Genomic DNA, 12720 nt, shown 5'->3' with positions numbered 1-12720 from the left:
TAGCTTGTACATTGGGACTAGAGTCTTAAAAAGACAAAATACTACTTTGCATTAACCTTCTCACCTCAACTTTCAAAGCAAAACAATTTTCAATATCATGATCGGGTGCTCCTTGGTGGAATACACAATGCTGATCAGATTTATACCACCACAGAAGCTCTTTCAGAACAGCTGGTGGAGTTTTTCTATATTAAAGAAGGAAATAATTCTGCATAAGACATTGGAATTGGATCAAATTATGCGGGCCTCTAGGCACGATTCTGTTGATGTCGTTGATTTGTACGTTGTAGAAAACATGGTTGATAATTCGGTGATACTTGAACAACCTGAGCAGAAATAATAATTGGAGTTAATGATGCCACATGTTGATGACGTTGACTGTTCCTTGGAAGTCTCCTATGTTTCTCTTGTGAGACACCGTTAGCATCATGTTCCTTCTTCTTGGGTAACCCATTCCCATAATTTTTGGAACTGCCAGATGAACCACCTTCTTTCAATCGTCCCTCACGGACACCTTCTTCTAATCTCAAACCCATACTTACCATCTCGGTAAAATCACTAGGCATACTTGCAACCATCCTGTCATAATAGAACAAACTTAGAGTCTTCAAAAACATCTTAGTCATTTCCTTTTCTTCCAACGGAGGACTAACTTTTGTAGTGATATCGCGACATCTATGCGCATACTCCTTGAAAGTTTCTTTATCCTTTCAGGAAATAACATGAAGTTGATCTCTGTCCGGTGTCATGTCGACATTATACTTGTACTGATGAACGAACACCTCACCTAGGTCATTGAAGGTTCGAATCTGAGTGCTATCAAGTCCCATATACCATTTGAAAGCAGCACCAATCAAACTATCTTGAAATTAGTGGATCAATAATTGATGGTTGTCGATCTGAGTCGATATTTTACGAGTGTACATCACCAGATAACTCAAAGGATAAGAGTTAGCTTTAAACTTATCGAAATCCGGTACCTTGAACTTATGCGGAGTCTTCATATTATGCACTAAGCACAGATCATAAGCATTCTTCCCAAAAAGATCTTTCCCCCTCAAAGCATGAATCTCTTCCTACATAACTTGAAACGGATCCTGAAACACGTCTATTCTTTCGGAAACACCAATAGTTTCGCTCTGGTCAGCATGGAAAACAGGTTCTTCGACATAAGAAATAACATGAACCACGGGAGATGGTACTGACATAACAGGTTGAGTCATAGGGACTTCAACAACATGTTGATATCCCTCAGGCACGAAGGCAAACGTGAAGGCATGTGGTGCTGCGGAGCACTGATTGGAGCCACATAGATAGGCGTAGAGACAATTTTGGAAATCAGGTCCTCTAAAGTGGAGTCTAAGGAGGAGGAGATGGTAGATGATTATGAGCAACCACCAAAGCATCCATCATAGCAGTAAACCTTTCATAATTGTCCCTCAAAGTAGTCACCTCTTCACGGAGTTCACGATTCTCTTGCTCTAATCGATCCATCTTCTTCAGTAGGTTAGCTCGAGTATTATACTGGTGAGACAACTTATCTGGATGAAGACCAAGAAAGAAATAAGACCCCTGGAAAACTTACTCAAAGCAAGACTAAGATGCGACATGATGCATGATATGAAAATGCAAATGTGGATGTTATTATTATTATTTTCCAAGGAACTTTTAGACATAAATTGCAAATATCATAATGGGAATAACGCATTTCAATGTACTGGAAATCTCATTTTATTAATAATGTAAAGGAGTTCAATCAGAAATACAATTTTAATGATTATAAACAGAAAGGAACTAGATCTATGGAATCATGTCCGATGACGACCCAACTTCAAGCTGATACTTCTTGCGAAGCCTTTTGATCTCTCTTTCATAGTTGCTTTTCATAGAATCCTTCTCTATCACGAGCTGGTCTATAATGCCTTTCCAAACTCCGCAAGTAGGAAGATGAGTAGATGATGAAGTGTTAGAGGAAAGTAAATCCTCTTGGTCCCTCGATCTCTTCATAGCAAGTTGTTCTAGCAATTCTATCAAGTCGTCCTTTTCCTTTAACTGCTCCTGCAATTCTACTTTCTCAAGGTGTGAGGTGGGAAATCTGTCTTTCCAATCATCCATATATTGCTTCATATTATCCAAAGCCTCTTGCAACTCCTCTATGCCTTTAATAGTGGGTGATTTGACCATTACTAAAGACACATGTCTTTCATAAGCGTATGGCATCTTGAATTCTTTGTCTTTCTTCTTCACCTAACTAGTGCAAGGCTCTAAAGCTATATAATTCTTCAATCCAATGCTCACTTTTTCCTTTCCTATGAACATTGTGCCAAGCACGTACCATCCTAGTTTTCAATCCTGAGTGTTTTTTCCTTCCTGGAAATATAAACCTTCTAACAAGGCGTTATTAGGGTTTTCCTTCATAACGAACCCAAGTTGATGTCTTGCCAAAGCCGGATTGTAGTTGATTCCCCCTTGTGTACCAAGAAAAGGAAAATTAGAGAACTCCCCACAACTATTAAGAATCTCAACATCATCGTAAACAGAAGAATACCAAGCTATGTCATCATTGGTGAGAGACATAAGTCTTTGCGACCACCTTAAACAACCATTATTTTCTCTAAAGGTATGAGACTGTGGCAAGTGCGAAATAAACCACTTGTACAATAAAGGCTCACAACAGACAATAGTTCCACCTCCTTTAGAAGTCCTGTGATAATTGGAGAAATAATTTTCACCGAAAAAAGTTGGAACCGGATTCCTAATCAAGAAGATCCTCATAGCATTAACATCGACAAAGTTGTCAATGTTGGGAAACAAGACCAGACCATAGATGAGTAAGGCAATAATAGTCTCAAAGGCCACCATGTTATTAGCTTTAGTAAAAGAAGAAGCTTTCTCAAAGTCAACCCTCTGATACCTCCTTTGATAGTGATATTATCATCTATGCCAGACTTCCTTAGGTGGATGGTTTTAGAAATAACCCTAAATTCAAGAATTCCTTCCACCCCACTAAAAGGAACTCCATTAGAAATCGACATGACCAAAAGATAAGTATACTCCTCCATGGTGGGCAATAACTGATAATCAGGAAAAGTGAAACATCAGTAAACATGATCATAGAACTGAACCAAAGTACAAAGAAGACCAGCCTCAACATCAGTAGATAGAATAAATAAAAGTCTTCCAAAACGGTCTCTGAAACCCTTAGGATCATCCACAAAAGATACTAGCTTCCTTAATTCCATAAGATCGGGACATCTGAAATTGTATTTCCGAGTATTCCTTCTTCCAATATCTTTAATCAAAATATCTACGATGTTTGTAAAGAGAATCTCTAAGTTCCTTGAAAATTGAGAAACACTCTAATGAATGCCATGAGTGCATGATGCAACAACCACAAACAAGATTACATAAAGCATACAAACAAGGTCCGAAGGTTCAGAGTCACGATCATGGAGCCAAGGGTAAGAACCAACCCATAATGTATGTAATAAGGGTATAATCACCTATAGAACAAGGTTCTAAAAAGTTCCCAGAGTCGTAATTCCATATTTTGGATATTATTGACTTAAACGACTACTCATCAACCAATAATATTCTCAAGAGAAACTCACCCGAGTGTCGTACCGCGTAACAACTAATTCAAGTCTATACTTGAATAGCCACCGCACCACATCCTAAAAGGACAAGATGGGTTAAGGGTTATAAGTTCCTCAGCTTCTCGGGCTCCCAGGTCAGAAAAAGTAATGCCAACTATGACTACTTGTGTGACATCAGTAATTCTAAAGGGGCCTCCACTGAGTGGGGGATCTCAAGTCAGCTTATTAAGGATTAACTTTATGTAAGCCAAACATGAATATACCACCCTCCTATCATAAGAGCTCTCAAGTCAGGGTATATGACTTATCTCACCATATAGAGATCCCTAAGTACCAGACAGAATAAGCAATAACAAACAACATTAAACATAATATATACACAAAAACAAAGATAGGCTTAACCCACTAGGGACTACTCCCCAGCAGAGTCGCCACTTTTCTGTAGCGGTAAATTTTTTTGAGACTAAGCTATTGATTAACTTAACTCATAAAACAAGATTCACCACCACGCTTTTATTGTTTCCAAAGGAAAGGGGAAAAAGTATGAACAAAACCCAAAGAAGTTTTTAAAATAAAACTAATGAAAAGAGAACAAGGGTCTGGGGGTTAGTTATGCAAAGGGAATGTATTAGCACCCTAAACATCCATGGTACTCCATGGGGACCTCTTTGAAAATGTGCATATTTTAGTTTGAAAAGGGTGTTGTTTGCAAAAGATTGGAGAGATGGGAAAAGAAATGTTTATTTTTCTTAATTTTTGTTTTTGCCAAGACTTTTTGGAGTCTCATGCCTACGTACCAACAAAGTGCAACGGAGGATCAAAACCGTGCAGTTCGTGGTAAAAATAACAAAGGTGTTTGTTTTGATTCATTTTTAATGAAAAGATATTGTATCATTTTAAGGAGAATACTCAACCATTCACCCACAAGTTTGAGATCATTGCATCATCATGAGAAAGACTCCAACTTAGATAAGGATCAATAAGTATGCCACTAGCTCTCTTAGATGGAAAAAGAATTATCATCAATACTATGGGGATAGGAGAATTATATATCAACTATTGAAATGACTCATGTCTAAACTTTGAGAAAAATTTTAAAACAAAAAAGTGCACAAAAATGGTTTGAATGAGTTCTGCATTTTTTTAAGTCTTTTGAAATTGGTCTGAATATGCTTAAGATGGATTAGCATTTATTAGGAAAAATGTTTTGGAAGTCAATTGACAAAAAGTCAAGGTTTATTGAGAAAGTGGTTCAAGTTTGAAATCAAGAAGATTTTTGAAAAGAGGGAGAAGATTTGAAAATTAAAAAAAAGGGAGGAGAAGAAGAGACTATCCTAGAGCATAAAGTAAAATCTAGGGAGGAAATATCTAACCAAGTAATAGCAAGCTTTATGACATAAGTCAAGCAAGAATTCTCTCTTTTGAATTAAGCCCGAAGCAAGCTAGATAAGCAAATAATAATCCATGTATCAGATGAACCCAAATAACCAAACCAAGTCTTCAAAGGAAGTCCAAAGTCAAAGGTATAAGATGAATTCAAAAGTCTCAAATCTCAAGTCCCATAGCAAAGGTCAAGATCCTAATTCTAAGTCCATAATTCAATAACATTTCTAAGGATAGTAACCCCAGGTCCATGAATCAGGAGAATCAAGTTTCTTTGTAGGTTTTTTCTTGTCAATGTTTTCTTTAAAAAGATATAAAATAAAAGTCCAAAATGAACAAAAGAACAAATGACATAATTACAAATAATATGATATGGAATTCTAAACATAAAGTAAATGGCATAAAAAATAAAGAGCATAAAGTAAATGACTTGGAAGTAAAAGTTAATATAAGTAAAATTTTAGTAAATGATGTTAGTAATCAAAACAAAAGATGGTTTGGTCATTTTTTGGAGAATACTAAACTATTCACCCACAAGCATGAAAACATGAACCTATACATCATTGTGAGAAGGGCTCAAACTTGGATAAAATCAAAAAGTATGCCACTAGCTCTCACAAATGAAAAGGGAACAATTTTTTCACACAATACCATGAGGAGTAGGAGACTTACAATCCCATTTGTAAAAATGCCTTTGTTTTTTTGGGAAAATATAGAATTATGTTAAGAAATCGTAATTGGACTTATGTAGAAGTCACAACTATCTAAGGCCGGTCAATAAAAATGTTAGTGTTAATACATGCTAGAGAAATAATATGTAAATCATCCTCCTAAAGTCATTCCACAAAAAAAAAGGGATGATCAAGCACAAAGGCTAGGAGGGTGATCCATTACTTCAATCCTTACTTAATGACACTTATGACAAACTTATGCATCAATCCAAATTACCTTAAATGATCTATGATCAATTAGGAGGTAGATTTAAAATGATGAAAGTTCATCAAGTACTAATCCACACATCATGAACAAGATGGACACAAACCATCCAATTGATCAAAGGAAAAAGAAGGAGATGAAGAAGATGATGACAAGAGAGGTCACACCCAAATTTGACCAAAAGTTTGATCAAGTCATCATCAAAATCAATCATCCATTTTGGTGGATTAGGGTTTTCACCCCATCAATATCCAAGATCCATTGAGTTTGATGAGACTCATGATCCAAACCATCATGATCCAAGGTCAACAGAAGTTCACAAAGTTTACACAAATATAAAATGCAATTAAATGAAATAAAAATGAATCAAAAGTATTTTTAAATGAATTTTAAAATAGAATAAAAATGAAAAATCCATAAAGTCCTTCAAAACACTAAGTAAATGGCCAAGAAAATTATGGAAGGTTGGAAATAAAATAAGAAGCATGTAAAAGATTTTTCAGAATTAAAAAATACAGAAAAGTATTTTTAAACCAATTAAAACAAAGAAGAAAATAGAAAATTCAAGAAAAATAAAAAATAAGTAATATAAAATATGAAAAAATAAAAACCAGATGTAGAAAAATAAAAGAGAATTTTAGAAATTATTTTGGGATTTCTTGATGAAAAATAAAATTAATATGAATTTTAAAAGAATTCAAATCCAACCAATCAGAACATTTCATTTGTCCAACATGTCTGGCCAAACTTAGACGACCTGGAACACTTCGGTCATCTTCTCCAGTGAGCTCTCACCAGAGGTTCATCGTTTGGTAAATTCAAAACACGAGACCACCGCCATTGTGATCCTCTTCTCATCCCGAATTCAACCTTATGCTCCAAATTCATTTATCTAAATTGAGCAAAGGGAATTTCAGAGAAGTTTCAGAAGCAACCAAGCCATAAAAAAGAAAATTAAATAATGAACACGATCAATCAACACCAAATAAGTTAGGGGAAAGCATCAGAGAGTGAATGACTACATTGTAGTAACTTGTTTGAGTTCAAATGATGCTCAGAACTACGTTGTCCAGATGTTGATCAAAAGTTGATGAAGTTCGATCTAGTTAGAGCACTTCAGAAGATATCAGAGCTGGGGAATTGTTGCAAAAGTTTCGGAGGATGTTGAAGATGCTAATGGAATCAAGAAATTGGATTGAAATAAGATGAAAATCAAAACACGATAGTTGATTTATTCTGGAAAATTTCAAGTTGCAACAAGGGTTTCTTGGCTCTCAAAAGCATGGAAATGAATGCAGTAGCTTCCTCTATTTATAGGGAATATGTTTGGATCTAAATTCATGTGGAATGATGCTGAATTCATGCAAAATGAATTTGATCAGAATGTGAGAAAAGTGTGATCTACAATCCATCAAAACTCAACCAAATGATGCGTTTTAAGGGTCAATTAACTTCTGGAGACTTGTTTAAACATGTTTAGGTCCAAAACCATGCTAATTTGGCTTGGATTTGAGATTAGTGAAGTTCAAAATTCGGGCAATGGCAAGTTCTTCAGTTACAAGTCACCATGTTTAATCCAATGGGGCATCCTGCTCATGAGGCTTTTTAATCCCATTCTCTTTGCAATGTGTTGACATCATAACAAAGATTACAACGTGCCAAGAAAGGTTGCATTTGGATGTTTAAGCACAAAGTTATGTCATGTTGAAGTTGGCATGAAAACCTGATTATATAACATAGAAAAATTCAAGTGTTCGATGGCTGAAAATGACCTGTAATGTCTCAATGAATTCCATGGCCTTCCAAGCATTATTTGACCTTGAACCTTGAAGTAAACTTGTAAAGGGTATCACAAATGACATTGTGCAAAAAGAATCAGGAACAAATGTTGAAAATTGAAGAAGTTATAATCTTTGAAAGTTGGGAAAAAATCACTTGAAAATAGGTCAAATTTCACTAAGTCCACAAATGACCTATAATGTCTCCAAACATTTGATGATCCTCCAAGAATAATTGACTCTCATCATGTGAAGAGAAGTTGTAGGGGATATTGATAAGAGTCGTATGAAAAAATAAGCATTAAAAAATGATGAGAATTGAAGGAGTTGTTGTCCTTGGAACTTTGACTTCAAATGTTGACTTTTTGTTCAAACCACTTGTAACAAGCTTGTACATTTGGAATTTTTCTTGCATTTCAAAGCACATGGGTGACCACATGAACTCAAAATAAGATGTCCTTAATTTCCTCTTGATTAAATTACTCAAAGCTTGAAGTTGCTTGTTGAAGATGGCATGGAAATAAACACATGAATCTTTGACTTTCTTTGACAAGTTAGCGATAAAACTTTGAGATGCTCTTAATTGAAAGATCCTACCTTGAACTATAAACTTAAGGAAGATAAAATATATCTTTTCTATTTTGATGAATGGTTAAATAAGAAATAAACACAAAGGTAAAACACCAACAAAGAGGTGCTTGGTGATCCCTGAAGCGCCACGAAAAATACAGAGTCACCACCAGATTTTATTTATTCCAAAGGAAAGGGAAAATAGTGATAAAACCTCAAATGAGAGAAACGGTCTTGCAACCAATAGCGGATTCAGAAGTTGGTTATGCAAGGGGAAGGCATTATCACCCCTCACATCCATGGTATTCCATGGGAACCACTTGCTCGTATCAAATGCGTATGGATGTTTATTTATCTGTAAGCTGCTTGTTATAAGGAATGAGGTGAGAGAATAAGGAGGGGGAGAAAATAAGTTTTAAATTAGTGTGCTCGCCAAGGATTTGGAACCTCGTGCCTATGTACCCTCATACGTGCAATGAGGAAGTCAGAGCTTCGTAGTTCGGCTAAAAAATGTAGTATTTGTTTGGTTGTTTTTACTTAACAGTATTGACGTTCATGCGTTACTGTTCACTTGCTTGTATACTCGGTCATGGGAGCGGAAAGTATTTGCTTGTTTGCGGTAAAGTGGACACACTTGGTTCGCACTCTAGCAATTAAACATTACTTGCTCGCACATGGAGGCTTAAGCTTCGCTCACGGTAGAACGGAAGTAACACGTCCCTATTGAAAGGTTTTGAATAGAGTGCGCTAAGGCAAAAGATGATTTGATTTGTTGGGGCCGACTTTATGCATGGAGACAAGCATCAAACCCTTGGCTAGATACAGTCAACGGTCCAAGAACTTAAGAGTTGAGAGGACAATGTTGTCTTAACCATTCTTTTTCATCCAAAAAAGGGATTTGAATTGTGAAAAGAGTTTGGCAAGTCTAATCATTGGAACTTAGAGGGCGACAAGTATCTGACCCTTGACTAAGTACGGTCAACGATCAAAGTACTTGGGAATTGAGAGAACAGTGAAGTCCTAACTATTATTTTTCATCCTCATAGCACCTAGATCTAACTTGTTTGACTTATTAGATATTTTAAGAGGGAAAATCAAGTGTCGGGTCCTCAGGCTAGGTACGACCGACAACCCAATTACTTGAATATTGTGTACAAACACGTATACCCCATTTGGCATTCCAATTTGTTATGAAAATGGTTTTGAAAAAGGTACTTGACGTTGGATCATGAATTTGAATTTATTATGAAAATAGTGAGTGAATAATGGAGGTGAGAGATAGAATGGATCAAAATCAACACGTGGACACAAAACAACAAACGAGTTAGCATGAGATAAAGTCGAATGAATGAGAACGATGCAACAATATGTAAGTAGATACAATGGTTAGAATCGATTCAAAAGGTAACAAATTAATCAATGAAGAACAATCAAAGATCTATCATATGATAATGGCAAATGGAATTAGACATACAAAGTATTCTTCACCTAAATTGAAATGTGATTTTCAATTTACAATACGACCATAAGCCAACGAAATCGATTAAATGGACAATTAAAGTGGCTATTAATTCTAAAAATTAAAATCTAGCTAAACATGCATTAGGATCACAATCAGTCGAATATGACATTCACAATCCAAGATAAAGAATCGAATATAATGACTATGATTATACAAATCGAATGTGGTGGAAATTAACCTAAGGTCTAACCATGGTAAAATCCACATTAACCATATTAATCACAACAAAAATCCCCAAAGAAGAAATATCAAAACTTAATGACTAACAATCTAATCAAACTATGGTCAAACAATTATGAATCAAATTCTGAAAAATTGAAATCGAATTAACATGATTAAACCTAATTCTATCAAACTATATCACATTAATTCCTAACTAAATCTAATTAATCATATTAACTATATTAATTCCTAATTATCAAAAATCAAAGAAATTCTAATTTTGACAATACGAAGAAGAATTAGTAGCATGATTAATAAGAAATTTAACTAAAATTAACGTAAATAAAAAAAAAAGATTATGGGTGGATTAAGGAGGAATTAAATATTGGCCATGGGAGGTGTGAGAACAATCAGGGGTATGCACATAAACTATGGTTTTCTTGTGCAGTGACTTGGGCAGAAGGTCCAATTTCTTGCCTTCAACCCGAATCCACCATGACTATGAACGTATCACATTCTTCAGGTAAGAACTCATTTTCAATGTGCGCTTGTCAACTCTTCACGCATTCTCCTTCCCGAAGTACGAAGTTTCTTACGGTAAAATGGTGAAGAACACGACTCTGAATCCGTACTCCAACCATCAAGAAATGCGACAAACTCTCCATAATGCTCTACAAGCGAGCTCCGATGCGAACGGATTACAGCGCCGCTAACTCAACGTGATTAATGGCCTCCAAATCCGAAATTAGATCCAACTGATTCGAAGTTTTTTTATTTCATTTTCATGCGTGCGTGGAATTTAAAGAAGACGACACTTATGTGATGCCAGGAAACTTACCTATTCGGCGTTTCAACGCGAAAGATTCAGGTTCGACTCTTGTTTTTTGATGCGCTTGTCGTCGCTTTCATCCTTGCTTCAGTCATCGTTGTCGATGCGTTGCATATCACCACTGAATTGAAGCGAGGCCGATGAATCGTTCTGAGCAAGTGTGAGGAGAAGCGAGGATGATGATGGCCGGTTGGATTTCGCGGCTAGGTTACCCCTTTCCTTGTCGCTGCCTCCATCTTCTTCTTCCTTCTTCTAGCTATTTTCGAATTTTTCTTCTTCTGTTTTTCGTTTCCGCTTTCTGTTATGCTCCTCTTCTGTTGAGGTTCTGTTATGGTGAATTTGTGGTTGTTATGGTTTTTGAGAGGGAGGGTGAGGTTATGGAGGATGGAGAGTGAAGTTCGGTGATGGTTGAGAAGATGAGTTGAGGGAGGAAGAGGTGAAGTGAGGGTGAAGCCGTGAATGGTTTGTGTTATGGCGGCTTTTATGGAGGTTGCTAGTTTTTTCAAGGTTGGTGATTGAAGGTTGGTTCAGGAGGTTCATTTTCTTGTGAGGATGGAGTTTTTGGTTGTTGCAGGGCTTTGTGTTTGTTGATTGATGGTTGCCAGAGAAGGTTCCAAATTTGGTTAGGGGGATTTATAGGAAGTTATTCTGTTAGAAGTTGGATTCCATTCTGTTATGAGTTGAAAAGGTTTGAGGGAATTCCTCTTACAATTAGGGAGTTGTGAAGTTTGTTAATGGGAGTGGAGTTTGTTAGAAATTGTTATGAGTTCTTGGAATGGTTTCTTTTAGTTGGTTTTCGAGGGAGTTCGGTTTTGCTGTGTTGGTGGGAGGGTTCGAAACCTTTTGTGATAAAAGGTCCCGTCGAAAACCATTATGGAAGTTGGAGGTTATAGTTATAGTTAGAAGCTTATAGAAAACAGTTAGGTGGTTGGCAAAACCGTTAGGAAGTTGGTTGGTTTAGAATTCAGAAATTCTGTTTAGTGAAGCATTATGAGATGCTGATAATTTTGGTTAAATGAATTTATGTGGAACTCATTATGCTTCAGTTAGATGTATATGTTAGTTAAATGGATTGTTCTATGCTTGAACTGAATGAGTTCAATGAATTAGTATATGATGCTTGAATATTGGCTTTTGTAACTGAGTTTAAAACCAGTTAGAAATTAACTTCTATTGTGATGTTAGTGAATCATGAATCTACTTGAATTAGCACTATTGGAATGTGAATGGAATGCCAATTGCATGAAACTTGCTAATGAATGAATTATTATATTGTACTGAAAATTAACAATGATTCGCTTCTAGGTGATGTTAGTAGATTAGGAATTTGACATGAATGATATGCGAATGTTTCGGTTATGGACTGAGTTGAAAAGTTCTGAATTTGCAGGCATGCTTGTGGCGCTTTCTTGGCTTGGGGTTTTGGAATGCATTTGGACTTATGGTTTTCATTGACCATTGGAATCGATTTAAGCTGCTAGGATATGGCTTGTATGCTAACTAGGTGGAATTGGAAAGCTTGGAATGTAAATGGCCCATGGGGAAAATGAACTCGGGTTGTTTATTGTAATTTTTGTAATTATTGTATCGGTTTGAGTTAATGGTTGTAATTGGATTGGAGATTGTATGTGGTAATTTTGGATATTTTATAATGATTTATGTTATGAATTTGAAATTATTGTAATGTTTACTGTTGTAATGAAATGTGATGTATAGTATGTTTGGTTTAACGTTGAATTTTAAAAAATCACGGTAGCTTTTCACGTTTACACAGAAGCTACCTTTTGGAGCTTCTAGAAAATCACGGCAGAGTGGCATTTGACCGTGAGTTTGATTGGTGAAAAACTAAACCAAACATGCTAGTAATCTCGAATTGTATGTAATGGTCAATTGGAATTTGGTTTATGAATGGTTTTTGTGTTGAAAATTGAATGTTGGATTTGT

At 35.9% G+C, this 12720-nt stretch overlaps 1 long non-coding RNA gene across 1 annotated transcript; it reads left to right on the top strand.

The window, feature by feature from the left end:
- Positions 1-10333: 10333 nt before the first annotated feature.
- On the top strand, positions 10334-12460 carry LOC127128127 (uncharacterized). Its single transcript, XR_007805695.1, has 2 exons — positions 10334-10815; positions 12167-12460. It is a non-coding gene; the product is annotated as an uncharacterized LOC127128127 (long non-coding RNA).
- The last annotated feature ends 260 nt before the right edge of the window (positions 12461-12720 follow it).

This window comes from Lathyrus oleraceus, chromosome 3 (genome assembly GCF_024323335.1).
Source record: "Lathyrus oleraceus cultivar Zhongwan6 chromosome 3, CAAS_Psat_ZW6_1.0, whole genome shotgun sequence".
Taxonomy (NCBI): Eukaryota; Viridiplantae; Streptophyta; class Magnoliopsida; order Fabales; family Fabaceae; genus Lathyrus; species Lathyrus oleraceus.
This window is presented reverse-complemented; position numbering and strand designations above follow the sequence as displayed.